General features: G+C 39.5%; 1 pseudogene; it reads right to left on the reverse strand.

The window, feature by feature from the left end:
* Window positions 1–15,349: 15,349 nt before the first annotated feature.
* Window positions 15,350–15,740, reverse strand: LOC117088710 (annotated as a pseudogene).
* Between the last annotated feature and the right edge of the window lie 1,206 nt (window positions 15,741–16,946).

Raw genomic sequence — 16,946 nt, forward strand, 5'->3', positions numbered from 1 at the left:
AGTGTACAGACACCCAATAAATAAGTGACAAGGCTGACTTGCATTTTATTTCATTAAGTCACAGGATTGTGACATACTAGCACAGATTAAACTGTGAAGGTGTGAGGATTGTAGGAAATGATGAGCTTACAGTCACTAGGTTCCTTTTGAATGAAAAGCCACTTGCAGATTCTGCAGATTCAAGTTTTCCACCTAATCAATTTTGCTGGATTGTTGAGATACAATAATTTTCTAAATCAATCTAATATTTCTTACATAATTTTTAAGCAAATGTTTAGTTGATTTTTTATCTCTTTAGGGAAATGCTTTCAAATTAGGAATACCTTTGTCAAATGTATAATGTATAGTTAGCTGTAGAAAAAAATAAAAAATGTTACACATGTGCTATTAATAAAGTTGATAGTCACTATCTGAGACTGTGGGCTGTATATTTTTCTCATGTAAATAATACAATCCCATTTTACTAACAAGGGGAGTCCCAGGGACATTCACAAGAATCCTTGTATGTTAGGACATTGACTCGAGCTAAAGAGCCCACTTTTTCAAGCGGTAGTTGAGGACACCAAATAGTTTGACAGGCCCATCTCTTTCTCCTGCTTTCTGACCCAGTTGTTCAGTCAAAACAGTTTCCATCTGGCACAAGACAATCTGAGAGTTCTTCTTCATAAGGATGCTGCTATTCCCTGGAGCCACTTCCCCTAGGTCCAATAAAGGGAGTCTCCTCTTGAAGCTCTGGGGTTATAACCATGCTAACTCCATGTTCTAAATGCCTACAGAAAATCTTTTCTGACAAGTGTAATTAAAGACAGGGAGTTTAGAAACGGTACCTGAAATTTGTGATTGTAGAACTACTAACATTATTTCATGTACAGTTAAGTAATATTTATTGAATATATTATTTATCAAATTTATTTTGAGTCCTGAATGATTTCTTCTCTAACATCGATTGCTGTTCTATGGAACTAGTGGAAAGTGGAAAAAACCATGCTCAGATAAATGGAGTAATAGATGTGCTCTATGAACCACCTGCCCAGATGCTTCATCCTATTTAATTCTCACAGCAACCTATGAGGTTGATACTTTCATCATGCAAATTTTACAACTGAAGAAACTGAGTCATAGGGAGTTTTAATATTGTGCAAAGTCACACAGCATAGTTGTGCTTGGCCATGCTTGGCTGCAGATCCAGGAAGTCCAACTCTATGGATCACATTCTTAATTACTATACCATATGGCCTCTATTTAATATTTCCTGACTTCTGATTGTGCATTGTATATTCACCATGATGACCATATGTAATTGCTTGAATATAAATCACTTCACAGTTTTGGAAATTTGTACAGAGCTTCTGCAGAGATTGATGGCCAGGCCATTGCTAACTTTCAGTGTGACTTCAAATCTCATTTCCAGGGTCTCAGTATCCTGCTCTGTAAAATGGCCACAGAAAGAAGCAGTGCCTCACGGGAAGGATAATGACAGTGAATTAGGTTAGCTGGTCTCATAAGCTTCTCTCTGGGAGTACACCAGATGCTTGTGGAAGCTGAATGGTTCTTTCAATCAGTTAAAACAACTGGGGGCATTCTGGCTCCTATGCTCTAAATGTTCAACTTGTGGGCTAGAAGCCCCAAAACCTGTCCATTTCCGGTAGCACTGAAAGACTCCTTCCCTCCCTGCTCCCCATGGTTTATGTAGTGAAATACCAATTCCTCAGCAAGAAAGCTCACTCTTAATAAGTGTTTTTTCTTTTTTTGGTAACTTCTTAAAGGTTAAAATGGTCTAACAGAAAATCAAGTTCATGTTATGATCTGCTGGTTTTACTGTGTCTTTAACTCATAGTTTTTAATACTGCAACACATTTTATACTTTATTCACCTACTCATTCATAAAATATGTGCTGAGACTATACCATGTGCATGGAACTGTGATGGTTAATGTGAAATACTAAGACCACTGGTTTGTGGGAATTTGGTAGAGAGAGAAAGTATAATTTCTTATTTTGCAGAAGTTATTAGACATCCAGTGTTTGTCTTATTTTTAAAGGGAGGGAAGGGTACTTACAGTTATTGAAAAACTACCATGAGTTAGCCATGCTGGTAGGTCCTCTATAAATACCTGATCCCCACTTTAATCTTTTGAAATTCATATTATTTTTCCATTTTTATGTATTATGTACAAATAAAATGAAAGTTCAAGAAATTAAGATGGCAGTTCCACGTTCACACAGCTAGGGAGGTGAGCAGGCTGACTCCAAAAGCCCATTTTCCTTTCACTAACCTAGTCTCCTCTTCATTACAGTATATCAGAGGATAGATTGTAATAATTGTTGGGAAGAGCCAATGAGGAAGTAATGACTCTGAACCCTAATCCATAAAACCTGTGATTGTTAGAGAGCACCTATAGGAAAATGGGCTGCAAAACAGCCCTGCTTAACTCTCTCCATACAGATGCATGTATTCGAATGGAGCATTGTATCTGAATTGTCTTCCCAGTCCAAATTAAAAGGATAGGTGTTGGGGGTTGCCTGAAAGATAGATAATCATGTTAGAGAGGAATGGGAAGAATGAGATGAGAAAATTGTGATTATATTTAGGAAAACAATCAGATGTTTAGACTTAGGAAGACTTGGGAGTTTATCCACAGAACATTATCAAACATAGCACATATTCTCCAGAACATTCCAGCCAGGGACAAAAATGAAGCCATAGTAATTTTATCTCTTTGGTTATCATATGCATTTGATACAGGGGAACAACAGCTCCACTGTTTCTGGAAGGTGCTTTGAGATATCTTACCCTTATTATTAGAAGCCCTCCTTAAGAACTTTCAGTCTCCATTGATTGCAAGGGATCCACCCTCCCTGAAGCCTCATCAGGTTGCCTCCCCTCAACTCCCTGTGCACCCCCTCATAGCCAGGCTGCTTTATGAGACTCTTTCTCAGGTGGAACCTCGAGAACAACTAACCCAGCAATAGGGAAGTGAGTCTGGCCCTTGATTCCTGAAGACACAGCGTCCAGGGGTTGAGAGACTTCTAAGAAATGTATCTAGCTGTGCCCAAGATTGCACCATGAACTTCTTTAGTTTGTCTTTGACAAACAATTGCATGTGTTTTGGGGAAACCTAAGGGTCATGGTGAACACCAATATCAAAGCGGATTTCAGAACCCTGAAAGTCAACAGTGACTAGGCATGTGGTGTTTGTCTCTATAATGGTAGACATTAACTCCTCAAAGACAGGGCCTGTGTCCTCTCTGTCTTTGTCTGCCCATGACCCAGCATCTCATCACAATATGTGCCCAATTAATGTTGAGCAGAAATGAAGTACAAGAATGTTTCCCAAGACACTTCCTCTGAAGCCTGCATTGTTTGTCAGTAATCAACACTGTATACTTCTACTTACAATAATATTCCTCTTGTTGATTTTCCTAGTCATGAGTGGGATCTCCTTTTCATCATTTGGTAGTTGACTTTCCAAAGACCCACTCTTGTATGGGTAGCATTTGGAACTCAGAGTATGCTCTGGGAACATTTCATTCATTGCACCATGAGGGGCTAATGCAATTCAGAATGAGAACTAGAAGGGGAGCTGCATGTGTATGCAGAGTCCATATTTCCAAAATTCTTCATCCCAAGGCCAGCCAAGTCAGGTGAAGACAAAAGTGGAGAGGGGACATGATATATTACGCATAATGGTGTTGTCAAAGCTCTAAGAGAAAAGACTGTCTAATGGAGAAACCAACAGTCAGTAACTCTGGGGAAAGTTTTGACTTATTAGACTCCTGGACAAAACACCTTCCATAGGGTAACATTTCAACTCTCCCTTTTTTGTAAACAGTCATTGGTTATAACAGAAAACTACAAGTTCTGACAGCTGAACGTAGGGCTTGACTCACTGGGGCAGGTCAGCTGCAGTTGCCACAAGTTGCCCCACAAATTGTGCCTAGGACAACTATGGAACTTGCCATTTTATTCTAATGTTTGCTATTGTTCCCCTAAGATACCAGATTCTTTTCACAGCCCTAGGCAAGTGGGAATCCCCAATATTACATGAGTTAAAATTGTAACTGAGATCTCTGTTTCTAAACTAGCCTGGTTAATACTTGGCAGGTGGCAGTGTTTGGATGCTGCCTTCTGAGAGTGAGTTTCCAAGAGCACCCCAGGCACACTCTACAGAAGTATTTGTGCTAAATTCACAATGATTTTTTTTTCTTTAGAGTCCAGTGTAGTTTACATCTGTTTGCCCCATGAGTCCACTCATAAAACAAGAATAGAATTAACAGTTTGTGAGGATTCTTAGGGACTTTATACGTTTGTGAAAATGAAACTAATTCAACCTAACTCCAATATAAGTGCTGCTGCATGCCGCGCACAGCACCCTGCAACCCAGTGGGCTCTGCTAACTGTTGTTGACTGACTGATAAACAAGTTCCAGATTTCTAATTGGCCACCGCTTCCCTGGCTGCTCTGATGATATATTGCTTTGGGTGGAAGATTCAGCCTGTATCACTCAGAAATAAGCAAAATTAAACTAAACTAAAATAATTATTTTGCATAGAAAAGAAAACATCTAATGTTTGAACCCCAACTAATACCTAACCTCCTCTTCTTTCTGGGTAACCCTCGGTCTGAGGCCCTTAGAAGATGCAACTAGACCTCGTGAGGACATGTGAATAGTGTGAACCCAGAGGAAGTACTCAGGAGCCACCTGTGGAGTCAGGGGAGGACAAATGCAGTTCAGTACAAAGGCAAGCACTCCAGCTCAATATACACTTATCTAGCAACTTTGTAGCTAACTGTACAGTGGAAATGTGAAGACAAAAAGCACTCTTCCTGTTCAGAACCTCCCAGTCCAATGGGGCATTAGATAAATAATTATAACACTATGTGATAAGTGCTATTTGAGAGGTTACATAAAGGGAAACACCTTGGAGAGTCACCAAATACCTGGAGGAGTTTGGAATCAGGGAACCTTTCCTGAGCTGAGATTTGAAGAATGAATAGAAAGGATTCTGTTGAAGATGGTGGTAGGGGCCAAGTCCAGAGGGATGCAGGGGCGAGCCCAAGGGAAGGCCAGAAGGGTGAGAATGGCTTTACACTGGCTAACGTCTATGTGCACGGAACTATGCAGGTTGCAAAGGGCCTTCACTGAAGTATTTCATTTGACTTTCTCGCAACCTGGTGAGGCTATGTAGCGAACAGGATGCTCTCTGGGTCAGCTGTAGCGACTTCCTCTTTTGAACAGAGATGAAACTGGTTGACTCCCTCTGTCTTCACCTACTCAGACTCTCTGTAGTATTTAGAATGGCCTGTCACTACTCTTCTTGAAACTCTCTTCTCTCTTGGTCACTGCAGCACCCCTCTTTCCAGGTTTCCCCGCTCTGTCAGATTTGCCATCTTGTTTCCCTTGTGGGCTATTCAAGCTTTATGCCACTCTCGGGGCTAGTGTGTCACCGCAGATCTGTTCAGAACTTTTTCTTTATCTGCAATTTGTTCCTAGGTGGTCCCATCTGGAGCTACATTTTTAATAGACTTTATTTTATAGAACATGGATTATATCTTTTAATATTATCTTCTGATTGATGAATTCTGAGTCTGTTTCCAGCCTGACCACTTCCAGATTCCATGTTTGTATATCCTGCTGCAGATTACACATCTCTGCTTAGACCTCAAGCCTCACATGCCAAAACAGAATTATTTATTGCCTTCTACTCTTCAATGTGTACCTCCCATAGTCTCCCCCATTTCAATAAATAGCACTACTAACCACTCAGTTGCTTACATAAAAAACTAGGAGTCACCCTCAATTTCTATCTTTCCTTCATATTCTACGTCCCAGCCAAAAACAATTTCAGTTGGCTAACTTTCAAAGTAAATCTCCATTTTAATTATTGCTTACCCCTTCACTTCTCCTTCTTCTTTTTCCTTTTTTTCTTTCTTTCTTTTTTTTTTTTTTTTTTCAGATGGAGTCTTGCTCTGTCGCCCAGGCTGGAGTTAAGTGGCGTTATCTCAGCTCACTGCAACGTCTGCCTCCCATTACCCCCTCAACTTCTAAAACCCTAGTTGAAGACCCATCATTTCTTATTTGAACCACTGCAATATCTTCCTAACACGTTTTCATTCTTGATCCTTCAAGTCTTTTCTCATGTTTTATTCATTTTTACAAAGCAAAGTCAAATAAAATTTTCCTTTCTGAAACTACTCAATGGCTTCACATTGCAGTGAAAATAAAACCCAAGTTCTTTTTCATAGCCTGCAAACCCCATGGCATGCCATCTCCTTCCCTGCTTCATCCCATTCACCCTCCTCTCAATATTCCTAATATCCCAGAGCCGCTGATATTTCTTCTCTTCTTTAGTCATAACAAGTCAGGGCCTCATATTCAACTGTTCCTTCTGCTTAGAATGCCCTTTAAGAACCAGCAATGCTGTCTCCCTCCTTCATGTTTCAGTTCAAATTCTTCCCTCTCAGAGTGCCATTCTCTGAAAATTTGAGGTGCAGGGGTCACAACCACCCCCACTCTCCTCTTTATGTATGACCCTTTTCTACTTTTTTCATATATTGTATTGCTATCTGAAATTATCTTGGTGATTTAGTGTCTACTGCTTATTGTCTCTTCCCAACTGACTGGAAGGTAGGGACTTTGTGGGCTCACCTCTGGATCCCTAATGCCTAGAATAGAGCATGACACATAGCAAGGACCCAATAAATATTTGCAGGTGGCCATGTGAATGTCTGAACCAAGAGCAGTTAGCTGTGAGGGACTCCAGGTGAGAGCTCTGCCCAGCCAAGATTGTTGTCATTAGATTGTGAAAGGCTAGATGCATCAGATCAGCTCTCTCAAGCATTGTGAACTAGAGACACAGAGTGAGGCAGTCAGTAGCAGCAGGGGCAATAGAAGCAGAGACAGAAGTGATGAGTCACAACACTGGTGGCCTGTGAGAGTGGAGATGAATGGCAATGGATTGCTGAGGAGATAGCAAAATAACCAGATTGCCAAAATGCTGCAGAGCTTGGTGTCTCTTTTGATTTGCTGGAAATCCTCACTCTGCAGCTTCTGAGATTGTTTTCCATTCTTCCTTACTTCCTCATTAACCTAGTTAGCCTGAATATGCCTCTCCGTCCCTCCCACTTTGCAAGAGTCTAATTAACAGAAAGAATTTTTTTTTAAAATATATTCACTATAACTAAAAATATACAGGGACACAGAAGAACTAAGTAACTTACCCAGGATTACAGAGCTGGTCATTGCTGAGTCCAAGCTTAAACTTTTCCACTATTGTAATCACCTGATGGGTTCATCTTGCCTGTGGCCCAGAAAAGTCAGTTTACTGAGACAGCATTTTGGCAATAGAGAAAAAGTTTAATAAAGTTAGAACTGGCCAAATGGGAGACCAGAGTTTGATTATTACTCAAATCAGCCTCCCCAGAATTTTAAAGGCTAGGATTTTTTAAGAATGGTTTGCCAGGTAGGGGGCTAGTGAATGGGGAATACTAATCAGTCAGATTGAAGATGAAATCGGAAGGAGTGGAAGCTGTCCTCTTTTGCTGAATCAGTTCCTGGGTAGAGGTCACAAAACTGGATGAGCCAGTTTACTGATCTGAGTGGCACTGGTTGGTCCATCCAAATGCAGGATCTGAAAAATACCTCGAAAACCAATTGTAGGTTTTATAATAGTAATGTTATCTATAGAAGCAACTGGGGAGGTTAGGAATCTTATGGCCTCTGGCTGTATGACTCCTGAGCCATAATTTCTAATCTTGTGGCTGATTCATTAGTTTTACAAAGGAAATCTGGTCCCCAAGCAATGAGAGAATTTGTTTTGGGGAAGGGGCTGTTATCATCTTTGTTTCAAAGTTCACTATAAACTAAATTCCTCTGGTAGTTAGCTTGGCCTATTCCTAGGAATGAGCAAGGGCAGGTTGGAGGTTAGAAGCAAAATGGAGTTAGTTAGGTCAGATCTCTTTCACTGGTGTAATTTTTGTAAAGGCAGTTTCACTATGTTGGTCACCTAATTTTATCTTCACAACTGACCTAGGAAGTAGGAAAAAATTTGACTACCTTGAGATAAAATCTCTATCCCTCAGAAAATGCACCTAGAGGCTGGATCACTAGTTATAGGGAATGCCACAGTGGAGGTTCAAGATTTAGATTCATGGAGACTGGGATAATTGGCCTCTTATGCAAATTTAAGCCCTGAGACTCCATGATGTAATATTGGAGGATAGGGAAAGCATGGTGGGTTTTCTTCTACATCTCACAGTGGGTTTTCTTCCTGTCCACAGTGCTTGGGGACTCACATTAATTTGGAGATGTTGATATGGTAATTTCTCTTCCAGAACTTAGGATACCAAACATTCTCCTCATTAAACTTCTGCTGGTGTCTCAGGTCCAAAGGTTTCTTTGCCATTTGGATTTTCTGCTGCCGCTCCCCCGGTCATTGAAACTATGAATTTCTGGGCCATGATGCCATTAGTAACCAAGATAAATCACCAAGATAAATCATAGCACCTGGGACATGCCTTCCTTACTGACAATGGAATAGTCCACTGGTAAGGATACAGCAGCTACAGTACTGTTAGCATCCCTCCTTGTGAATAAATTCTATGTTTTCATAGTACAGTGACCTGGCACCAAAAGAAAATGATTTGTCTTCACATATGCCACTACCAGCCTGGAGTTTAACCCACTACCTTAAAACTTAGTGTTGTTCTATTCACCTTTCTCAGAAATAATAAACCATGTGTAAACCAATCTAGTGCTAACATTGTTCAAACATTCCCCATAGTGGAATAAAATATCCCTTTCATACTAAATTATATTCTTTAAAAGTCAAAAGAGTTGTTCCCAAGTAGTTTCTTCAATTAATCAATGAGAGTCATGGGCAAAATATTTGGGAATCTTGATGCTCTGTTTCACAGTACCCACCACTGACTGTGAAGGATCATGTTCTAGGGGTACCTCTGCCTTCTGTTATCTGGGAGGATCAATTATCTGTAGAGACTGGCATCCCACCAGATATGGCAAGGTGTCTGGAGAGCTGCCCTTTGCAAATCTTTAAATATGTAGGCACATATTACTGGCATCTTTTCGCAAAGTTCACATGCTAACCTGTGGAGGGCCCAGCAAGAGCCCATCACCAGGTAGGAGAAATCAGAGTGATAGGCCTGGCTATTCTGTATTTCTCCTGAGACCTAAACAAAAACAAATTGGCTAACCAGGCTGTAGCTGAAATTACAGATTAGCTTCCTCATTGAGGTTGGGTACCTCACAGAGCTCTGTAAGAACTTTTTAACCTGAGTTAGAATATTCACAAAATGATTTTGAAGCCAGAGCACCTAAACCTGATAGAAACTAGTCCAGCCCTCAAAGGAACCAGGCAATAGAACAATACAAACATAATTTTTAAAAGCCATAACATGGGCCTTGGTGCACTAAAATTGTATTTCAAGATGATGGTACTGTTAGATGCACTAGATTGTGTGTATTGGTAAGCGTATTTACTGGCCTAGATGGAAAGTTTTGGGTAGTATTTGGCCTGAGGGGACAATGAAAGGGACTCAGAATATCTGTCCTCCTGGCATTCTTTCCAGATTGTACATTAGTTCATTGATATATATTGATTCAGTGCCTCCACGTCATTAGCCAAAAAAGGAGCCAAATGTGCCGTCCTCCCATCCTAACATGAACAGACACACTAATATTCCTGCCCCCACCCCTCAGCATGTTAAAAAAAAAATGTTTCCCAGATAAGCACAGAGTGGAGGCCTTGAATGCTGTGCAGTAGTCATTCAGTGAAAAACCAAATTAACACTAATTATATTCTGGCTTGCTGTGGTGCAGACAGTGTGACTTCACAAGGGGAAATGGCATTTGTGGCACTAGGTGGCATCATTCTGACACATTTACAGACCATTAGCCAGCACTAATATCATTTCAAAGGGCTGGTGTCAGGACGGGTAGGGCACCCTGGGAGCACTTCACTCAGCCCTGTGTGATCTGTGAGTGAAACTCCAGGCTCCCAAAGGAGGAGGGCTTGGGCAGGGGTTGGGCATATACCACCTCCCTAAATGTAGGTCACTTGGAGCAGGTTGCGTCCTCAGGCATCTAAAACACTTTGGGAAACTTTTGTTTTTTTTTTTGACAGGAAGAACAGTCTTATCAGGAAATGCCCTTGCCTCACTCACTCACAGAAAGATCTAAGTTTTCCCTCCGGATCTGTGACTAGTGGTCTCACGGTCCAGACATTTCGGAGATAAAAGTGGGAGTCGGTTTCTATAATTGGGGTTTCAAAATGAGACTTTTGAGCCTCAGCAAGGCTCTAGCATAGGGAAATGGGCAAGATTATGCAGTGAACTAAAAGAGATGCTAGACTGGTGGGAAATTCAGGGAACAGTCCTGAATTCAGAGCACTAAGGCAGGAGGCTCTCTCTAGAAGTTATCTAGCCTCTTGCCACTCTAAGTGTGATCTATGCACAAGTAGAAGGGTCACAGTTGGTTGGGTGGAGGGGGTTCTTTTAAAAATGCAAACTCTGGCCACCCCAGCTTTTCTGAGTCAGAATCTAGATTTTAATACAATCCCCACATAATTCCTGGGCACATTAACACTTAAAAAGCACTGGTCTAGTCTACCCCTAACTGCAAGAATGCTTTTCAAAAGTGGACAATTACCTTCTTTCCCCACCTCTCTTCTTCTTCCTCTTTTTTTTTTTTTTTTTTTTTTTTAGAAATTTTCACTCTCTACTCTCAAAACTTTTTTTTGGATTCTGGACCTACCCTCCACCAAATTTTTCTCACATTCCCTTTCACTTGTACTCCATTTCACCTCCTTTTTTTTTTTTCCTGTGTGTTCCTCCCTCCTTCCATACCTCCAGCACATATATTCTGCTCTTGTGGCCATCTGGATCCTGCCAAGAGAAGCCCTATTCTGAAGTTACAGGAGTTAAAGTAGGAAAAGCACTCAACTTTGAGCACAAAAACCAAACTCAAGCCTCAGTTCTGCAGAGTCCTGAACATAAGTCTTTTCATTTTCTTAGTAATACCCATTTTCCTAAATACAGATATGAAATGTAATAGTGTATGTAAAATAACTTTATGAGCTATAAAACATTAAAGATATGTCTAAGATCTTGTTCCCCATGGGGCTGTTTCTCAACACATGCCATTCATAAAGGGGGCAGTACAGCGTAAAATTTAAGAACATGGGCTCAGAGCAGATCGCCGGGGTTCAGATCCCACTTTGCCATTTTCTGGTGATCATGTTTGACTCAACTTCCCCATTTGTAATAGGACCCACCTGTTACCATGATAGGGGTGTCATAAGGAGTAAAATTTTATGCATATACGCAAACATTCATTGTCCTATAATGTGAACTATGATTACTTTTTGTCCATAAATGTCTGTAATATCCATAAATTTCAACTATGACTGATTACTACAAAGTGCAAGTAACTTTACATCTGAGAACTGTAAGCACATTATCTCTAAGCAAAACACAGAGACATGGAATAAATGAACTGGGAACACAGTCAGGGGGCATTTGAGGGTGAGGATAAGAGGGAAAGAGGGAGAGAGATCCAGAGATACAAAGACATAGAATTTGTGTCAGGCTAAGCAACAAGCAGAGCTAGAAAGACAAAAGGGTAGACTTTATATTATTCAAGAAACATAAGTGTTTGTGGGGGGATTATCTCTGCAAGAAAATCACTATTTGTCACAGAAGAGAGCCAAAGTGGACTAAAGTCCTAAGACTCCTAAAGACAGGTGCTTGATCTCCTGCCCAGATGTAATTGACATTATTGCACACAAAGGCTATTTCTACATATTAGATGAATATGTCATTGCACCATGCCCTTAAATAAAACAGCTCATATTATTAAGAACATGATTTTTTGCAATACAAGAAAAAATTGAAGATGCCCTGAAATGCACTTACCCTGGAACTCCAGAAAGATCTCTATATGCCTACATTTGAGGTCATTATTCTTCTCTTTATGGAAGTTTCTAGTTACCAAGACAGAGCCCTGACCTTAATCGTTTCTCTGCAAGCCTCATAGAAGACCATGAGCACTCTGTGAAATATACTTGTTCCCCTTTCCTGAAGCCCTGGAAATCCCCATTCCAGCCATTGCTCTAGGCCCATCTCCCATTCGGCCATTGATTACAGCATCTCACATCCCTTTTTAGCTGTGGTCCTCTTTGGTAGGATCTTCTTCTGTCTTGTCATCTAGTCTTTTTTGGGGGAAGTGTTTGATGTTTGCCTGGATCATAACTTCTCAGATAGCTGACTCTATCTCTGAAGCCTAGTACAACTCCAGGACTTCTGCTTTTTGGGGGTTAGGTCACCTCTTCCAAGTTCCTTGTGCTCTTGCCTGTACTCCTGCCATCAGATTAAAGACTGTGTTCTTGAAAGATGGTCTCTTGTACAATATCAGGTAGGATCCTGTTACTTCACAAATGTCCCAAGATTAATAAAATAGGATCAACAGGAAAGTGAAACTGATGACAATCCCAGTTAATCTTAAGGAGAATTATCAACCAAGTGAATTTTAAACTTTATCCTTCTCTCTTTTACAGAAATTTTCCTTCTCTTCCAAGGTTCTCTTGCTTTCTCCCAGTGTTCTCATTTTGTTTTTGTTAAGCACAATACCCCAGCATGCCGCTCAACTCATCATTGGTCTGTATCAGCATCCAGAAATTCCACTGTTATGTATCCATTTCTTAACGTATCTCTCAGAGGAGTCTCAGGAATGAAGTTATTAGTAAACAACTGGGGGAGGTTAGGGAAAAAGGATCCAACACCTTAAAGTGCTTAAGATTTGATTGGATGAAACAAACTTCTACAATGTGAGGAAGTGCCTATTAGAACAAATTCCATCTAGTAGTGAGAGAATAAATGGGCTAGCTCATCACTACTGGATCTTTAGGAGGCTGCATTTTGCAATCAATGAGGCATAATGAGAGACTCCAAGAATGCTCCATCCTGTCTTGATGTTATTTGAACTAGATGTTCTGAGATGTTAATTGAACTAGCAAGATCATTCCCAAAGTTCTCTAAAATGATTATACATATGAAACTCCATAGATTGATGTTGGAAGCCATTAAATGTTTCTCAAATCCAAAAGAGTCTAAAATTCCACTGAGAATTCAGTTACTAGCCTTGCCCACTGATACCAAGATGCTGGGTCCAGTGATATTAAAAAACACATAGAGAGTAAATAGAGAGTAATTTAGTAACATTTGCAGACACTTTCCTGTGGGAAGGGTGGTTCTTTGGTTTTAAAATAGTCTCCAATAGCTATTGATTACAAGCACATTCACACTCACATTTCAAGGTATCAATGTGTTATTTATTTCATTCAGGCATGTGCCCTCACTGTTTCTCTGCTATTCACCTCTCTGTCTCTGTCTCTTGAATTATTTAATGTTTTTTCCCAGTTAATCTAAATTAGAGTTGGTTCTTTTTTTAAGGGGGATGGGAGGAAACTAAAAATAGTCACTGAAGCCAGGATATATTACACCAACTGCTTTTGCCTCTGGTGGTTACTGGAGTTTCCTTTGTTGTCTTGTTTGATTGTTTCATTTATATGGCAGGTTAGACAGCAACAGACTTCTGTTATTGCCTTTTCTCAGTGGTGGATTTTTTAGGCTCAGATCCCCCTAAGGCAGCCACTCCCCATCCGCAGCTGGTGACAAGAGGTGCTGTTGCTCTCAGTACTTACACCTACTGGAGAAAGATCAACAGAGATGCTATTAAGTGACATAGAGTGTCTCCATTTTTAACTGTTTAGGCCTTTGTTGAGAGACACAGGGAAGGAGAAAAAATGAGAGAAAGAGACTTAGAAAGGATGAGACAGATAGAACATTGAACAAGGTGCATCTTCCAGATTCTTTATGAATTTTGCAGATATGAGATTGCATTTTTCTTTGTTCCTGCCTTCCCACCACCAGCTTCCACCCTCTCCTTTAAAAATGTTCTGTTTTTTCCTATTTTTTCAATAGTCAGAAATAATTTCTTAAATCAAACGGTAATAGAAGTATGTTAAAGTGGAGAAGACCATTTTTAGGGAACATGGTTTTCACAATAGACTGAGAATATGAGGATCAGTAATTCAGCACTTGGGGCTATTTTTTAAAATTCTCCCAGGAAACTTTAGGTCATTAGCTACTTTCTAACTTTCCATTACTCTTTCAGCTAATGTGGCCACAGAACATCATCCTTGGCATAAAACTGGGAATGGGGAGATTTATGGAGGAAAAGGAAGTGAAACTTTGTGAAATTAAACAGATTAGATGGCTCTGGTAACACTTAAGGCAATAAATTAGCACTGCGAATTGAGAGGAGACCCTAAAGAATCTTAGTCATTAGGAGAGGGTTTCTGCCCTCTTATCTTGTCTCCTTCAGGCACCTCAGTTGCCCCTTTATTTCCTTGTAGTTCATAGAGCAGAGAGCCAGGGGAAGGACGCTCCAGGTATTCACTGTTAAATTATTTGGTCTGTTTATTTTTCATTAAGGGCATAAAATACCAGGTAAGGAAATGTAAGGTTAAGGACGTCACCTAATCTTCAGAGGAACTTTAAGACCAAGACGTCCTTGAGCGCTTTCTATGTTCATACACTGAAGTCTACACTACACATGCCAAAAGAAAAATAAAGAATTTTAAGAATGTGTTTTTTAAAAGGAAGGTGACCCTGGAGCCAGGTACCTGATTTTAAAACCATAACTGAGAAGACCTACTAAAGGAGATTACAAGAGAAAAACTGGAGACTTTCTCTCATAATAACAATGCAAGACTCCAGGTGCCTAAGAGCCCACGTTAATTCCTAAATAAGATCAAAGAGGCTGAGGTAGTTAGAGATGGCCCTGCTTATGGTGATCTTATAACTGGGAATTGAAAAATGAGTAGGATTTAGATAATTGTTACAGATAGAAGGCATTTTAAAATTTTCTCCTCCTTTCATGACCACAAACTTAGGAGTTAACCTTGGCTTTATCTTTTAGAAAATGCCCTGAGTTCTAGCTTTTTTCTCATTTGAATAAACCAGATGAATTTCAATAAATACATTGAACTTATCCTATGAACAAAAATAGTGAATACATGATGATGTCATAACATAGAACATTAGCAGGAAAAGGGCCTTCAACATTCTGTGACTTCAGTCTTATTTCTCGATTCGTCTGTAATGGATGTTGCAGTATTTTAAAACTGTGAAACACATTCATGGAAACATATAATCTTGAGAAAAATATAACCATGAGTAATTTATAAACCATTGCATTGATTTTGCATGGTATAGAATAGGGGCTTTTCTTCCCCATGAGGCATTTTATTTGTAAATATGTGTTACATCTCTAGAAAAAGAATCCCAGGATTTTCCCACCTGCGTTTTTGACTTGCTTCTTCATGGTCCATGATGCCAGCTGTGGTTGTCAGTACAATGAAACCAAACTGGTGGGATGGAAGCAGATTATTCTGCCATTTTTCTAGATTTTTAAGTTGGACATCAAATCTGGGGCTGATCACTCCACACTTGTGTGGCCTGCCTGTGAGGTTCACGGCAATTTTCACAGCTCTGTTATCATCAATGATTTCAAATTCACCAATGTTATCATCCTTCATCATCACAGTTAGAAACAGGATGATGACTTTGGAGCATGGCCTAATCAACACCTAGCGTTTGCCTCTCTTTTCAGCATTGTTGATGCTCTGGAGAGCAACAGCCAGGATGTCCATGCGCACCATTGTGACGGTGTAGAAAGATGGCAGAAAGAGAACACAGGGACATTTTAAAAATAAAACCTATTTTATTCTAAGACAAAATAGGATTCAAAATTATATAATGAAGTACTTCTAATATAATAATAATATTTATTACATACAGAAGTAAATTTTTACTTTTTCCCATTTAACAAATATATACAATTTAACTTACTATTTAATCATGTAAGAAAAAGCATTATTTATGTACAAATAAATTTTTTAATGTGTTGAATTTGAGAGGTATTCTTTGTATTAAAATATGGATTGAGAATTAACTATGTTTTGCAGCATCAGAATCTTTAAAAATACTATAATCATGTATTATTTGGAATTATTGAACTTCACACTAATTATTATTTTTTAAACTTCCGTTCTGCTTCTAAGGACAAGATAAGAGAAATCTGGGTGCTGCTATTTACATTGTGTCTCTACAAATAATGCATTTGGGTATGGGTAGTCTTTATTTGCAACAAATGAACAGCCAAATTGGCCATAATCATTGCTATATTTCCTATATTCATTTGGAAGGACTGAAGACACAGTAACTTATTTTGAGAACCCTGATCACATGAGTACACCAGACAGGTTCTGAGGTGCCTTTGTAGAGAGCCAGCACAGTGTGATCCTTAGGAGAGGGACCCTGGAGCCAGGAACCTTAATTTAAACCCACCTTCCCTGTTTCCTTGCCTTCCTACCATGCAGCTTTCTAATTCTGTGACCTTTCTGGGCCTCAGGTTCCTCATCTGTAGAATGGGGATAACAACAGTGTCCATCCCATAAAATTGTTAGGGAGATTGAATGAAATAGTATTTTAAGACAATTAGAACAGCACCTAGCACATAATACCTTCTATAGCATTATTAAATAATCATTTATATTCTCCTTAACTCCAATTAAAATTAAAACATCAGTGTTTTTATGTCCATTACTTGTATAAATTATGCCCTGATTTCCAAGAGTAAAATGATTCTAAAATGTATAATGATTACAATTACAATGTTTTTGTTTTTTCTGCTAGATGTCCAAAGGCTGAATCACATGCATGATTATAGAATCTATCAGCCAGCGTGCAAATTCTGTCTTTATTTACATATGTTCAAGTTCCTTCTACTTTAAGGGAAACTATTTAGATAATTATTTTTTAGTTAAAGTTGAAACTGACATCATTACCACCTTATAAAACAGAAC

The sequence above is a fragment of the Trachypithecus francoisi genome, unplaced genomic scaffold (assembly GCF_009764315.1).
Source record: "Trachypithecus francoisi isolate TF-2019V2 unplaced genomic scaffold, Tfra_2.0 Lachesis_group10, whole genome shotgun sequence".
Lineage (NCBI taxonomy): Eukaryota > Metazoa > Chordata > Mammalia > Primates > Cercopithecidae > Trachypithecus > Trachypithecus francoisi.